Raw genomic sequence first — 14886 nt, 5'->3', positions numbered from 1 at the left:
TGGCTCATCCCCCATCACCTCCCAGAAGGATGTGAAGCCACTACTGTAATCTTGGAGGGTGCTGGCCCCCCCATCTTCTTGCTCTTGACCCCTTAAAGCCGGGAGGCTACTCCTTTCCCTCCAGGGCTGAGCCCAGTGGGACTTCCAGTGTGAAAGGCGTGGGGCTTTTATGGACTCTTAGGACCTTCATTTGGTTGTTTTCTTTTATATACACGTAAACTTGTTTTGAAGAAGGGCAAGGTGCAGCTTCCAGAAGCACCTGGAATGATGCCCCTTCAGCCGCAGACGGGGTCGGGACTTGGGGGGCAGGTGGGGAGGGCGGAGAGGCAGAAGAAGCGGCAGGAGGACCTGTTGTTTTTCCTGTTGCAAGTAAAAAGGAAACAAAGTGGGAAGTGGAGTGTGCGGGCTGTCAGCAGGCGGGGCACCCCCACCGCGCCCCGCCTCCCTCCCTAGAGGCTCACTCGCGCTCAGCGCCGTCGCTTCCAGCGGCCGCCGGCCGAGCCGCCCCAGCCCCTGCCAGCCGCGCGGGACCGGTAAGCGCTCGTCTCTGGCTGCGTCTGGGAGGTGGGGAGAGGACCGGGGCCGGGAACTTCGGGGGGCCGCGGGGAGCCGCGGGGGGGGCGCGGGACCGGCTAGCGGGTTTCCCCCCGGCGCGTACAGAAGGTGCACCCCGACCCTAAGCGCCCGCCCGCGTCTAGCGAGCCCGGCAAGGGGCGCCCCCCGGGTGGGCCCCCACCCGGTCCGGGGCCGAGGCTGCGCGCGGCGGCGCCGGGACTGGAGCGCCCCCGGAGCGCTTGCCGAGAGAGGCGCGCAGCTCCCCGGCGCCTGGACTGCTTGCTCCGCGGACGGGACCCGGGAGCTCGCGGGCCCGGCGGCGGGGGACGGACTGCGCTCTCAGCGGCGGTGCGGCCTCGCGTGCACCGGTCGAGGCGCGGGGGTAACGGGCAGCGCTCAGCCGAGTGCGCCCTGCTCCAGGCGCGGACGAGCGGGACGAGGGGGCGCCCCGGCCGCGCGGCGGGCTGCGGGGTGCGCTCCCAGCGGCGGTGCCGCCCCCCGCGCTCGCGTCGAGCCGCGGCGAGAGGGGTGCGCACGCCTCCCCGGCGCCCTGGCTCTGCGCGCCCTCCCCAGCCCCTGGCGAGCGGGGCCCCCGGCTGGAGAACGGCCGGAGCGGCCGTTGCTGGGCTCGTGGACTTGCGGCCGGTCCCTCTCCGCCCCGCCCCGGCAGGGCCGGGGCCGCCGGCGCTGCTCGCCGCGTGTTTACTGCAGCCGCGCCGCGATGATCAGCCCCCGGATCTGCGGCTGAGCCCGGGTTACGGCGGCAAAACCGCCTCCAGCTTTGCATTTCCGGACTCTTTTTTCTTCTTTTTAATACTCTTACCCGTAATTCAGCCTGAATGAGGCTGTTGTTGCTGCTGCTTTTTTTTTTTTAACATCGCGTTTCCTGTTTTTATTTAGAATTCATCCTCTGTACCCCCTTCTTTGAGATCGAGGAGAGGGAAACAGGGAGACCTTCCGTGGGGACCAGGGTGAGGGGCACTGCTTAACCGTTTGCGCTCTGCCCTATTGGGGAGATGGAGGTCCAGAGACCAGGGAAGGACTGATGCGAGGCCTCGAAAAGCGCCCTCCCGGAGAGGAAGCGAGCTGGGACGGGATTTCCGGGGTCCGGGTACGAGGGGGGCGCCCTGGGGTTGCCCATGCTAGTAGCCCACTTGCCAGGTCCTCGCGGGGCACCCTTAGGATCTGCCCAGTTTGCAGGTGGAGCGCTCTGGACCCCTCGGTTGATTGAGCAGCTTTCGCTTCGTTCAGGTGTTCCCTGGAAAGGAGGGACCTGCGGGTCTGTAACCCCACCAGACTATCAAGTGGGGCTTCCTCCTCCGGGGCCCTGCAGAAACCCCAATGGATGCCGCCCTCAGAAATGTCCTGCACAGTGACGCCTATATGTGGGGCGGGTGTACCTTGGAGCAGGGAGCAGGTTCCTTTCTCAGGAGTCTCCGAGGGTGTCACTGCTCCAAAGGGACTTTGAAACCGAGGGCTGATCCCACTGCTCACTTCCAGGGGGGCTGCACACTGCTGGAGTGCCCACAGTGCCTTGGTGTTCTTGTCAAGTGAATGGTACAACAGGAGACTTTACCCCTCCAAAGAACTTCTCGTTTCTACATGTGTTTTCAGTTAATGTTGGGAGCTGAATGATGTCGTCTCCATTTTCACTGGAAGAAACTAAGGCTCTGAAGAGTTCAGTAACTTGCCAACCCACAGTTTACAATTAGCTGATCTAGAATCCTGGCTCCCTCAGATGCCAAAGCATTTAATCATCTGGAGGTGCTGCTGCTTGCAAATTAAGGAGAATCTTTCTTAACAGTTCTCTTGATGTGGGGATGGAGGACTTGGGGTGTCCTTTCAGAGCCACAGCGCCTAAGGTTTACCATCCTGTAAACCTACTACCGTTAACCACCAGGTGTGATTGATGGGATGTGTGGGGATGGAGATTGTTCAGATTTAGGAGGCTGCCACCAAACACAAGGAGACAGGAGTGGAACTCTCTCTTCTGCTCTCTCTGGAGCAGAAAATACCAAGCCCTTAGCATTTCCATGTCCTGCTGTGGTTTAATTCCTTGACTTCAGGATTCTGCCTGTCCTGGCTCATGAGGGCACTGCAGAGCCTGTGCTCAGATTGATTCTCTTCTGGTGCTTTTACAAGTTCCTCCAAGTACTAGAAGATACTCTGGGATTCGGGGGTGGGGTGGAGAGGTGGTGTGTGCTGGGAGGGGGCGAGGGGGATGGTGTGTGCTCTTAAAATGCACTTGGCAGTTGTCGCCTCTAAAGACAGTCAAGCTTACCTCCTTCTGAGCCCCACTCCCTTCACCTTCTCCACCCATGTTTAGAAACAATGCTGGCCACTCTGCGAATATAAATGTTTCTGGTATTAGGGCAACTGCCCCAGAGGGACCCCTGGCCACACTGATATCCCCTTTCAGTGGGATAAGCTGCACTTCTGCAGCTTTGATCCATGCCCAGGAAGGGCGCATAAAGCATGTCTTTGCATTCTGCTTTGGGCTCCCCCTTTTTCTCTTGCTTTATTACCTTTGGCAAATATTTACTGAGATCCCACTGGGGGCCAAGGAGCTGCTAAGAACAGGGCGGGCAGGCAGGGAGGGTACCAGCCTCTGTCGGGGGTTGGGGGTGGCTTACAAGGCACAGACAATCCACAAATAGAGACCAACCTCAGACCAGGTTAGCTTTTGTGCCCAGTGGCACCGCTGTGTCAAGGGAGAGAGGAGGGGCGATGAATGGGAGTGTGTGAGGGATCAGTTCCTGCTTCAGCTTGTTTTTCAATTGCACAGTTAAAGGGAGAAGTGAATGTGCAACTTATGAGGCAATTCCCTGTTGGCTGGCTTATTTTTCAAAACCATTTTTGTTTAGAGAACAGTTCCCTCCCTCCCTCCAGCTGCTTCTGTGGGTCTGATGGTGGGGCTTGGGGCCCCACCAAATGTTTCCTGACCGTGGGACCTTAGAAAAGCTCTTTCAGCCGCTCTCCAGGGGACAAACACGTTTCCCAGCAAAGCTGTTGGAGGGGCGGGTCCAGAGGGAACCGCTCTGGGAGAATCAGGGCGCGCCGGTGCCCTGGTGCCCTGCTGTCCGGAGTCGGAGTCAGACACATGTGGTAACTACCCGCCCGCCAACCTAGTTTGGGGGGAGGGGGACACACTCTCATCTTTGTGCCAGTGCCAGTGTTTCATAAATGACAGTGTTGCAAAACTCCTCCTTGCTCCTTGCAGCGAATGCGAAAACTGAGTTTTCTTTCATTTGGTTGGTGGAAATCCCCTACAATCATATCAGAAATGCTGTCAGTTTCAAGATGGAAAAAAAATTTTTTAAAAACCCAGGAACCTCCCTCCTCACTCCTTCCTTGAGACAAACATTGACTTTCTATGGGTCACACCAAAATACGGCCCACTCTCCCCTCACCGAGGGCCAGAGGTTGGCGCTGCAAAGGTTCCCTTTCCTGCCTCACCAGCTTGGTGTGTGTGGGAAGCTGCCACTCCTGCCCCCGAAGTGGCAACCTCGTCCTCTCAGCGGACGGTTCTCTGGGCTTCTCCTGGAAATGAGTGCTTTCCAAGGCCGCCTACTTGCTGAGCCGGAGGGAGAGTGATCAGAGTGATGGGTGTGGCTGTTTGTAAAGTGGTACTTCGGTTAGCTTCTGTTTCACTCACTTTGGGGGAAATTGCTTTCCACTTAGAGAAAATGCCAGGGGAGTGACAGTGGGTGGAGGGGGCCCCGAGGAGGGCAGGGGCAAAGGAAGGAGCAAGCTGCCCCAGTTGGATTTTATGTCCTGGAGGGACGCTGTGTTTGTTTCCGGTGGCTGTTGTAACAAACGACCACACATTTTGTGGCTTAAAACAACAAAATTTTATTATCGCACAGTTCTGGAGCCCAGAAGTTCAAAATCAAGGCGTCAGTAGGGCCTTGCTCCCTCCAGGGGCCTACGGAAGAACCCTTCCTGCCTCTTCCAGCTTCTGGGAGCTCAGGCCTTCCTTGGCTAGGGGAGCACCACTCCCATCTCTGTCTCTGTCTCCACCTGGCCTTCTCCTGTCTCTTACAGGGACACTTGTCGTTGGATTTGGGGCCCACCTGGAGAATCCACAATGAATTCATCTCAAGATCCTTAATTACGTCTGCAAAGACCCCTTTCCCGTATTATTCACTTTCCAAATAATTCACAGGTTCTGGGGATGAAGACAGACATCTCTTTTGGGTGCCACCATTCAGCCTACTGCAGACGGACGGCAGTGTGTTTCTTTTGATACTTTCTGGGGAAGGTTTGAGCACAGTTATCTTTGCAGGAAACCCATTGCTCCCTCCTTCGGGGATCCCACCATGCTTCCCATAGGTGTCATTAGGCAAGGATTTCGGAGGCCCCAGAGGTCTCTAGCCTCCCTCTCCCCCTCCTGCTCCCCTCCCTGCAGCTTTGTGAACTGGAAGCCACCTTAGTTGCTCGCTGCTAGCAGCATCCCGCCTCGCTCCCCAGGGTCCAATAGCAGAAAAGAAAACTGGGATTTGGAAGGACCTGCCTGCAGAGGACTGCCTCGGCCCTCTTCCTCTTCTCTTGCCCTTCCTGACCTCTTCCTCTTCAAGGACAGCCCTTTCTCTACTCAGGGCCCCCTCCCAGCTGGGGCTCCCTCCCCTGCCTGGGGCCACGCAGCCCCTCACTTTTTGGAGCTTCGTCTGCTGAGCAGCCCCAAGGCTTGGTTTCGCTGCTGTGCGCCCATGTCCTCCTCCTGAGGGGCCACGTTGCGGAGTGGGGCTGGTGGTGCTGGAAGGGATTTGGGGAGCTGCCCCCCATCATCGAAACTTGTAGGAGGTGGGGGCTCTCTGGGAGGGCAGGGCCGCTCTCCTATCTCCTCCTCCTGGGTTGGGCAGGAAGGACATTTCCTTTCTTCGGGTTGTGAAATCTGGGAGAAGTGCTTTCTTACCAACAGGGAAGCAATATCACAGCTCTGAGATGGAAATTGTGAAAGGCATTTACGTGTGGGTGGGGTGGGGCGGGGTGGGGTGTGGCGGTGGTGATGGGTGGGTTGCCTGCCACATGGAAGAGAAAGTACCATCTCTGGAGGCAGCCAGGCTAGGTTTTCATTGCAACCACTTTTTATCTGCTGGGTGATCTTTGGCAAATCGCTTAACCCTTGCAAGCCTCAGATTCTCCAGTTGTAACAATGGAACGGCAATACTACCACCAATCTTTAAGATTTCTTAGATTCACGTGTAAAGTGCCAGGCACACAGCGAAACACATCCTGTCTGTAAAGGAGCTGGTGTATAGAGTGAGCCGTTAAGATATGTATTATTACCTCACTATCCCAACACAGCTACTGTCAGTTTGGGCATCTTTTCCATTTTTTAATGTGCATTTTTAGTTTAATTGTAACTAATAGGCATGTGCTTTTTTACTTTAGCTTTTATGTTTCAATTGTGGTAAGATGTACATAACAAAATTGACCATTTTGACCACTTTACAGTACATACTGCTCTGTGGCATTTAGCACCTTCATATTGTTATGAACCATTATGACCATCCATCTTTATCTCGCAGAATTGAAACTCTTTACTCATTAAATACTAACTCCCCGTTCCCCTCTCCCCCTCCCCCTCCCCAGCCCCTGGCGACCACCATTCAGCTTTCTGATCTGAATTTGATTACTTTCAGTACCTTATATAAATGGAATCACACAGTATTTGTCCTTTTGTGACTGGCATCATCTCCTCTAGGTTTATCCACATTGTAGCAGGTGTCAGAATCTCCTTCCCTTTTAAGGCTGAATAATATTCCAGTGTACAGATGGACCACATTTTGCGTATCTGTACATCTGTCGATGGACACTTGCGTTGCTTCCACCTTTTGGCTGCTGTAAGAAATGCTGCTATGAACATGGATGTTCAAATAACTGTTCATGCCCTTGTTTGGCATTCTTTTGTGTATGTACCCAGAAGTGTAATCGCTGGAGTGTATGGGAATATGGTTGATTTTTTGAAGAGCGAAGCATGTGCTTTTGTAATTTGCTTTTTTTGACTTAACATAAACACATTAGCATTTTCCCACATTGCTTCCTAACCCAGTCATCCTTTTTAGTGGCAGTAGAGGTGTCCTAAAACAGGGACACCATCATTTTCTTGGGCATCCTCCATTGTGGGATATTTATGTTCTTTCTAGACACACACACCCCACTTTTGAAATACTGTAATGGACATTTTCAGGTATCTGACTTTTCCCATATTCAAGAATTATTGCATCAAGGTCACTGACCATTTTTATGGCTCTTGGAGCTTAATAGTTTTCCAAGAACAACTGGACTAGTTTATCCAGTGATATTTGATAGTTTCACGACACTCTTGCCACCAGTGAATAATATTGGGAAAAAAATTTTTACCAATAGTCTTAAAAAGTAGTCAGCTTAAATGTGGATTTTTTAAAAAATTGCTAATGAGGTTAAGTAGCTTTCTTTTTGGTTGCTGGCTGGATGTAAAGCATTCGGGTTGCTGCAGTATAATGCAATAGTTAAATGCTTGAGCTCTGGAACTGAATGGATTCAGATTCAAACTCTAGCTTCCCCATGTCCCTACTGTGTGACTTGGGGTAGATAAGTTACCTTCTCTGATCCTGTTTCCTCTCTGTACAGTGAAGCTAATGGGATCTATTCCTTGGGCTGTCTTAAAGATTAAATGAGATAAACTAGATGGTGAACATCACCTATCATAGTTGACACTCAGTAAATATTAGCTGTTAATGTTATTATCATTATTTTAATTTAATGAGTCTCCATTCACCCTCAAGAGTCACCTTGTTTCTCTAAGGAGAGATGGTTTACACTTAAGCCAAAGGGATTTGGGTTAAGCACAGGGATTGATTTTCCTGCTGTAGAGGTAGCCCATCCTCGGAGAGAGGTGGTAGCACCTCTCTGTCAAAATGGACCATGTGCCTGGCTTTCTGGCTGGATTTGGGGGTGAGCCTCCTGGGGTCAAATACATGAATGGATGCTGGGTGATGCTTACTACACTGAAAGCTGAGAAGGGGCTGGGATGGGCAGGGGGACCTTCTGCACCTGTGGTCCTGTAGCCTCTGTAGCTTGGAAATGGGAGTAAAAACTTACTAATGGTTGAGTCTGGAATTCATCCCAGTGACTATTTCCCGTCCACATCCAGATGCTCTTTCATGCAGTTTGTGAAACTGAGGCAGGTGTTTCAAGAGGGTGACCCCAGGGGCTTTGGCACCAGCTTGGGTTCCTGCCCACAGAGGCTGTTTTTGCAGCCTCTTAGGGTAAAGCGCCTCCACTTTCCTCTCAAGTGGGGCTCAGGTGAGGGAGACGTCAGCCCGACACGCAGGTGTTTGTCCATGCTTACTGCGTACGTTTTCCTCTCTGCTGTCCACCTGTGTCTGAGGAGGAAGTTGGTAAAACCAGGGTGTTGGTCTCAAATAAACAGCTTCATGAGAAATTTCTTCTAGGGGAAAAAAACATCAAGAGCTCCCATCATTTCCCTTCACCCAGCCCTCTCAAAAAATTCCATGAAAAAACGTTTCTCAAAAAAAAAAAATTCTCCTGTTCAGACCCAATGAAAAGAGCAAAACCACGCCTCCTGTTGTCGGTGGCTTCTAGGTCTGGGAGCCAGATCACCGCATCACGAATCTTTTCCCCTATTGTGTGGTGTGAAGAGTATTTGAATAATATAGGCCATCTGCTGTCATTTGGCAACTGGAGGGCAGTAAGAGCAGCCCCTGGACTAGCTCACCTGGCCTGGCCTGGCAGGTGAGAGCAGCTTGCCCATGAGGTCTGCCATCCAGTGACCTTGGCTGTGGCAGTGGACCCTGGGTTGGCCCTGTCCTGTGAGCTGCAGCAGCGAGCAGGGGTGCCTGGCTGCGCGAGCTCTGGAGGCAGGAGCCCTTGTGCTGCAGGTTTGTGGGAAAGCGGTTGGGAGATGGCGGGGCGGCTGGCAGTCACCTTGACCCTCATGGACCGTGCTTCTCCGACTTTCCCACCCGCTCCTCCCTCCAGAGGAGATGGGATTGCGACCCTAGCCTGCAGCAGCCCAGCCCAGCCATGACCTTGCTTTGAAGCTTCAAGTTTTATTTTTAACACTAACATTGATTTTACATCCTAGTCCATGATAATCCATGTTTATTTTGCTACAAGGACTGTTTCCCCCTTACTTTTGAGTCAGATGGATGCTCTGGGAAGATGTTTACATTTTCCCCTGTGGCTTCCTCTGCTCCCAGCACAGTGTCTCCAACTATGGTTTGAAAAACACGGATTAGGGCAAAATAGTGATTAGATTAGACACAATTGTGACAAGAAAATTCTAGTCTCTTAGGAGCCCTTTTATCCTATGTGATTTATTGGTTGAGTAACTGAAACTTTGGTTGGGGTAGATAATTATCAAAATACAACACCTCAAATCTAAGCATTTTATTTTAACTTAAAATATATCAGTGTACATTGGATCACTGATGTGCTGATGGAAGGCCAAGAGCTTTTTGTTTGAGTGAGTTTATCATCCTTGCATAAATCCTTGTAAATTTTTATTACCCTCCCGTCTTTTACGGTTGCTCGGCTCATTCTAATTCAATGGAAATTTTGTTTTAGTGACTTGTCTTTATTGTTTCTAAAGCATGCAGCTCCTTTTTCATGGAAAGTTCACCTGCTTATCCACTTACCACGTTGTGTAGATGACGAAGGTGGACGACTGGCGTGGGGCTATTTGGGCGGAAGCAAAGCTGACGCTTGCAGAGACCGGGGCCTGGCGGCTGGGCACCCCGGGTGGTCAGCACACTGAGGCCATCGGCCAGGCTGTCTTGAAGAGGGACTGGAGAACACATTACCTCCGGTTCTTATAAGTAGAAGAATCACAGAGCCTGGGTGAGAGGCGGGGTTTGACTTAGAACTGCCATCTAAATGACACCAGCCCCTCACCCTGGGAGGAGCATGGCAGGCTCTGGAAGGGAGGCGGTTCACACCCGATTCTTTTTCTGCTGATCCAGTCAGCAACGTTTGTGCTCATCAGCTTGGCTGTTGGCCAGCTGGGAATTGCCACCTTCATCAATCCAGCTTGCTATGTCTTTGTCTGACAACAACAAACTCTTCTGTAACACCCACTGTGTGCTAGCAGGTGAACCTAGCACCAAACAAAGTGTTATGGGCACTTTGCAAATTTATTATCGCTGATTTATTCCTTTAGGCACTCTTGCGATCTCTGTTTTACAGAAGGGGGAACTGAGGCACAGGAAGGTTGAGGAACTTACCTAGGTGTTACCGACTAGGAAGTGGCAGAGCCTGTTCCTGACTCCTGTCTGCGCTGTCTCCAAATGTGGCCGCTTGTTTTCCAGGAGGAAGCGTTCAGTTGGGGCAGGGAAATCTGAATCCCAGGTGGGAGGAGGGCTGAGGCCTCTGGGAGTCTGTCGGCTGTAAAGAGGGGCTCCCCGCCCCATTCTCACCTGTCTCCTCTGTCTCCAGTGCTTAGTTGGGGTCCAGGCAGCCTTTCTGTTCTTGCTGGTCCTTTATGGACCTGGCTTCCTGGGCTCTGCTCCTCTACAGAGAGAGGTGCCAAGAGGATGCAACTTCTGGCACCCAGCCTGACCCCAGTCTGCCCAGTGTGGTGCCCGTTCTCCCTCTGTCCAGAGGAAGCAGGGCCTGGCTTCTGAACTCTTAATTGCCCCCTTGCCCAACTCTCGAAGCTCTTGTGGGAAGTCCACCTGATGGTCCTCAAGCTAGTGAGTGACACAGTCAGGGCAACAGGACTCAAGTGTCTTCTTGGCCGGTGGCCCAAATCCAGTTCCTTTGCAGTGACCCAGGAGAGAGAGTGTGGTACAGTGGTAAGAGCGGGGCTCCGGAGTCAGCCTGGGTTCACGTCTGCCTCTCCCCTCACTAGCTGTGCAGCCGTAACTTCCTTGAGCCTCACTCTTCTCCTTTGTGAAACAGAAGGCCTGCCTTAGGGGCTCGCAGTGATGATTAGATGCGAAAATGGACACAAGACACCTAAAATGTGCCCGTTCAGGGTAGATCCTCAGTGATGGGGGCTGCTTGCTGTGGCCCCAAAGACGGGCCTGAGAACTGAGGAAGAGGCTGTCGTTCTGAACTTATCCCGGGGGCTCCCAGGGCAGAAGCAGCCTGGAGACCTGGGGTTGGAAGGAGCAGGTATAGGGGCACCTGCCAAGGAGAGGCTGACCTGGTGATGGATGATGGAATGAGGTGCTCAGAGGTCTCTGTGGTCCCCAAGGCTTACAGGTCACCTGCAGATCTGGGCTTTCGTGACAACAGAAGAGAAGGACGTAAGCCCACGGCCGGGTGGGGAAGGGGCCAGAGGCTGAGCCGGGTGCGGGTGCGGGTGGCCGGCAGCAGAGCGGCTCCCAGGAGAATGGAGGAAACTGCCAAGTAGCTGAGACCCTTGTGACGTTGTGACCAACTCCACTGCCATCCTGAATGCGTGTGTATGTGTGTGTGTGTGTGTGATTAATTTGGGGTCAGGACAGAAGAGAGGAAGTAGAGTTTGCAATTTTAAAAGATATGATTTGGGGGTCTTGAGATGGGGGTGGCCTACATCTCCCCGGTGTTATAGGCTGTGATTTCCTAGCTTATGCATGCTCACATTTTCAGGATGTGTCCTATGTGTTTTATAAATGTGTGTGCATGTATACTTTATGTATTTAATTGTATAGAATTGATACAAGCTAGTTGTGAAGTTTGTAAGAAATACAGGTTTGCCAAAGGAAGGAAAAACATCTGTCTTCCATCTGCCTAGAACGCCACACTCAATGGTTTCTAAACTTTATTCAGATTTTCTTTTTTTTTCTTTTTTTGGGGGAGGGGTAATCAGGTTTATTTATCTATTTAACGGCAGTACTGGGGATTGAACCCAGGACCTAGTGCATGCTAAGCAGGCACTCTACCACTGAGCTATAAACTCCCCACCTTTTTGCAGATTTAAATCTTTTTGAAAATCTGCTGAAAAATCATAGACCTTCTCCCCAGAAAAAGGTGCCAACGAGGACATTTCTGTGGGTACTTTCCTTGGCCTCCTGGGTGTCCCGGGTGCATCCTAGGCTCTGCACTGAAGGGCTGTTTGGGTTCTACCACTGGCTTCTCTGCCTTGTGAGATTCTGACACTGAAACTGACCTCAAAGGCCAGAGAGGGGCAAGGGGTTCCGACCCCCCTGAAGCCCCTGTGAGACACACTTGCCCGACCACGGGTTCAAGGTCTGCTTTGAAGCTGTTTCCATTTCCAGTCTTGACTGCTTCGTAGATACGATGTATAAGAGCACTCTGAGCCATTTAAATTCTTCCCTTTGACCTAAATTCGCTGCTGCTTTTGGGGGCTTTCAGCAGGGACCAGCTTCCTGAATCATGTGACTTCGCCGGAGGACTGGCTCATCCTTCGGGATGGCTGCAGCCTGTGGTTTTGTGCCCCCCCCCGCCAGCCTTCTGTGTGAAGGGCCCACCCGGAGAGCGGGCTGTAGATCACAGGTGGCTGGAATGCTCCGTGGGGGACGGGAGGTCAGGGCCACGTCCAGGCCCTGCATTCTGGACTTCACGTGGCTTGAGACCCTGTAAGATTAACAGGCCCCCTTTTGCCGAGTGGGTAGGCTGGCGCTGAGCAGCCCACCACAGCGCCGAGGCGAAGGTAAGCCTCCCTGAGACCTTAGCACCGTGTTCTTTGCTCCAGGCACGGGGTTGGTGAGCACCCCGAGGCCTTCCCTCGTCCTGGGGGGCGTCATCTGCCCTTGATGCCACTCCCCGCTCAGTGACCTCACCTGGTTTCCTCTTTCCCCTTTTTTGGTATCACAAGCTTTGTTGAGATATAATTTACATACTACAAAAATTCATTTAATGTACACAATTTACTGGGTTTTAGTATATTCACGGAATTGTGCTGCTGTCACCACAATGGATTTTAGAACATTTTAATCACTTGAAAATGAAACCTCATCCCCGTTAGCAGCCCCTCCCCGTCCCTCCTCAGGCCCCCCAGTGCTAGGCAACCACGGGGCTGCTTTCTCTCTATGGACTTGCTTGTTCTGGACATTTCAGATACATGGAATCATACAGGATGTGGTCTTTCGTGGCTGGCTTCTTTCACTTGGCCCTTTGCCTCTTCTCTAGAAATGTGTCTGACTCATAATCACAGTGGAGGGGTTGTTGGTCCTGACTGTTTATTCAGTACCAGGTATTGAGGGCGCCCCTGCTATCCTAAGCCTAGAGCAGGTGCTGGGCCACGCAGCAAGGAACACAGCAGCCATGGGTGGTGTATTAGTTAGCTCTTGCTGTGTAACAAGTTACCTCCAAACTTGGCAGCTTAAAACAACAAACACTTACCATCACACAGTTTCCATGGGTCAGAATCTGGGCTGCAGGTCTATGTGGCTGAGACACCTGCCAAGGTTTTTGTGGGCAGGCTTCCGTGACTGACCTGTTGATGGCTAGATATCTCAATTCCTTGCCATGTGGGCTTTTTCATACAGAAGCTTGAGTGTCTTTCCAACATGGCCTCTGGCTTACCCCAGAGTTAAAGATGAGAGAAAGAGAGACAAAGACTCTCTTGGGCACAAGACTGAAGCCCCATGCTCTTTTATAACCTAATCTTAAAGGAGACCTGTCATCACTCTGCTATATTCTTTTGGTCACATAGACCAACCCTGCTAAAATGTGGGTGGGGGCTGTACAAAGGTGTGATACCAGGAGGGGCAAGTACCTGGAGACCGTTTCATGTGGAGACAGTCCTTATGAAAGCCAGGACCCAGCTGGCTCATTCAGGAAGGGCCTCCAGTGCTGCCTCTGAACGAGCTGCGGGTCAGCTCTGAGTCCTCTGGGTTCCTTGCTCTATTTCAGCCTCTTCCATCCTTCCCTACTCTGTATTTATAACTGGGGACCTTAACATGTAACCATATATAGCCTTGAACTTTGTTCTACCAGATCTAACCACTTCTGTTAGAGTAATTTTTACAAATTCTTTCTTTGGTTATTTGTGAATTCCATTTGCATTTCTATCAAATTGGTGAGCCAGGTTTTGAATTTCCTTTCATTCCCGTCATTAAGAAGGGTATTGACTAGAACAGGACCGCGACCCCTCCCAGTAGTATTGACCATTTCCCACCAGGGCACTGGGTAACACCATCCAACAGAGTCACCGGAGACCTCTTCTTTTCCAGGTGGTTCATTAGACTGTCTTGAGGGGCAGGATTGGGTCACGATAAAATAGGCATATCATGCATAAAAAAACTGAGCCGTGTGCCCTGTAGTGGTGGGTGATTCGTTGTTAGAAGCAGCCTTAGTTGTTGGTAAAGGTGGGTCCTGATCCCTGCTCTGCCACTTACTGTGTAGCTTTAGGTATGTCTTGGGCCTCAGTTTCCTTAAGGAGATGATGACAATAATTACTTTGTGGGATTGTTTTGAGGACTTAATAAGGTAATCAAAGTTCTAGGTATCTGTTGCTACATAAAAACCACATCAGACTTAGAGATTTAAAGCAACCACTGTTTTGCTTGTTGATGGTTCGCTTTTTAATTATTTCTGCGCTCCTACCACGTGTCCAGCCCCATGCTTTATGTTTTGCATCCATCTAGTCTTTAGGACACCTCCATGATTAGCAGACTTATTTTACAGATGAGGAAATTAAAGCATGGAAGTGTCAGGTGACTTACACAGGGTCCCCTAGCTGAGGCCACGTGGAGTGTCAGACCACATCGGGCTGGTCCAGAACCTGAGCTTTTAATCGTCTCATATCCAGATACCCTCCCCTCAGTGTTTGGCCTCTTGGGTTCTGTACTGCAGATGAAGGAACCGAGCAAGGCCAGTGAGGTCAAACCCTCTAGTTCATGGTCATCTAACTAGTCGATGAAACAGGAACGAGGACACAGGGACCCTTTCACCAGCCCATCCTTCCCCTGCAGGGACAGGGGCTCCTCAGATTCCAACAGCAAGATCTGTCTTGGCTACTCTGACTGTCAAGCAGTTCTTCCTCATGTCAGACCCACATCTTTCCTGATTTAATTTATGCTCATCTTCTTTGGCTGAATCTCTAAATAGGCCTTTTTCTAGTCTATTTGAGCAACAACAACTGTTTTATTATGTGCGTGGATTCCATGGGCCAGGAACACAGACAGGACTTGACAGGACAGCTTGGCCGAGCTCTGGGATGGTAATGTCAGGGGTCAGCAGGGGGGACTCTCAAAGGCCTGCCCATTACTTTTCGTGAGCGGATGGAGGGAGGGCTGGAATCACCTGGAGGGTTCTTCACTCATGTCTAGTTGCCTGGGCAGGGATGAATCAAAGGCTGGGCTCAGATGGGACTGTCAACCTGAGTGCCTACACATGGCTTCTCTTTCTGACTGGGGCCTCATTGCAGCATGG

General features: G+C 51.6%; 1 protein-coding gene across 6 annotated transcripts in view; it reads left to right on the top strand.

Annotated features, from left to right (window-relative positions):
• The first annotated feature begins 464 nt into the window (after positions 1 to 464).
• The window catches only part of PIK3CD (phosphatidylinositol-4,5-bisphosphate 3-kinase catalytic subunit delta), a 46922-nt gene continuing 32500 nt past the window's right edge, over positions 465 to 14886 (top strand). For 4 of the 6 annotated variants that reach the window (XM_072975440.1, XM_072975439.1, XM_072975438.1 and 1 more), the window contains exon 1: positions 465 to 533. The gene's annotated coding sequence lies outside the window, so the exon portion shown is untranslated. The remainder of the gene's footprint in view (positions 534 to 14886) is intronic. The other 2 variants (XM_072975437.1, XM_072975435.1) reach the window with 2 other exon arrangements.

Source organism: Vicugna pacos, chromosome 13, assembly GCF_048564905.1.
Source record: "Vicugna pacos chromosome 13, VicPac4, whole genome shotgun sequence".
Taxonomy (NCBI): domain Eukaryota; kingdom Metazoa; phylum Chordata; class Mammalia; order Artiodactyla; family Camelidae; genus Vicugna; species Vicugna pacos.
The sequence above is the reverse complement of the archived record's forward strand: the minus strand, read 5'-3'. Positions and strand labels throughout refer to the sequence as shown.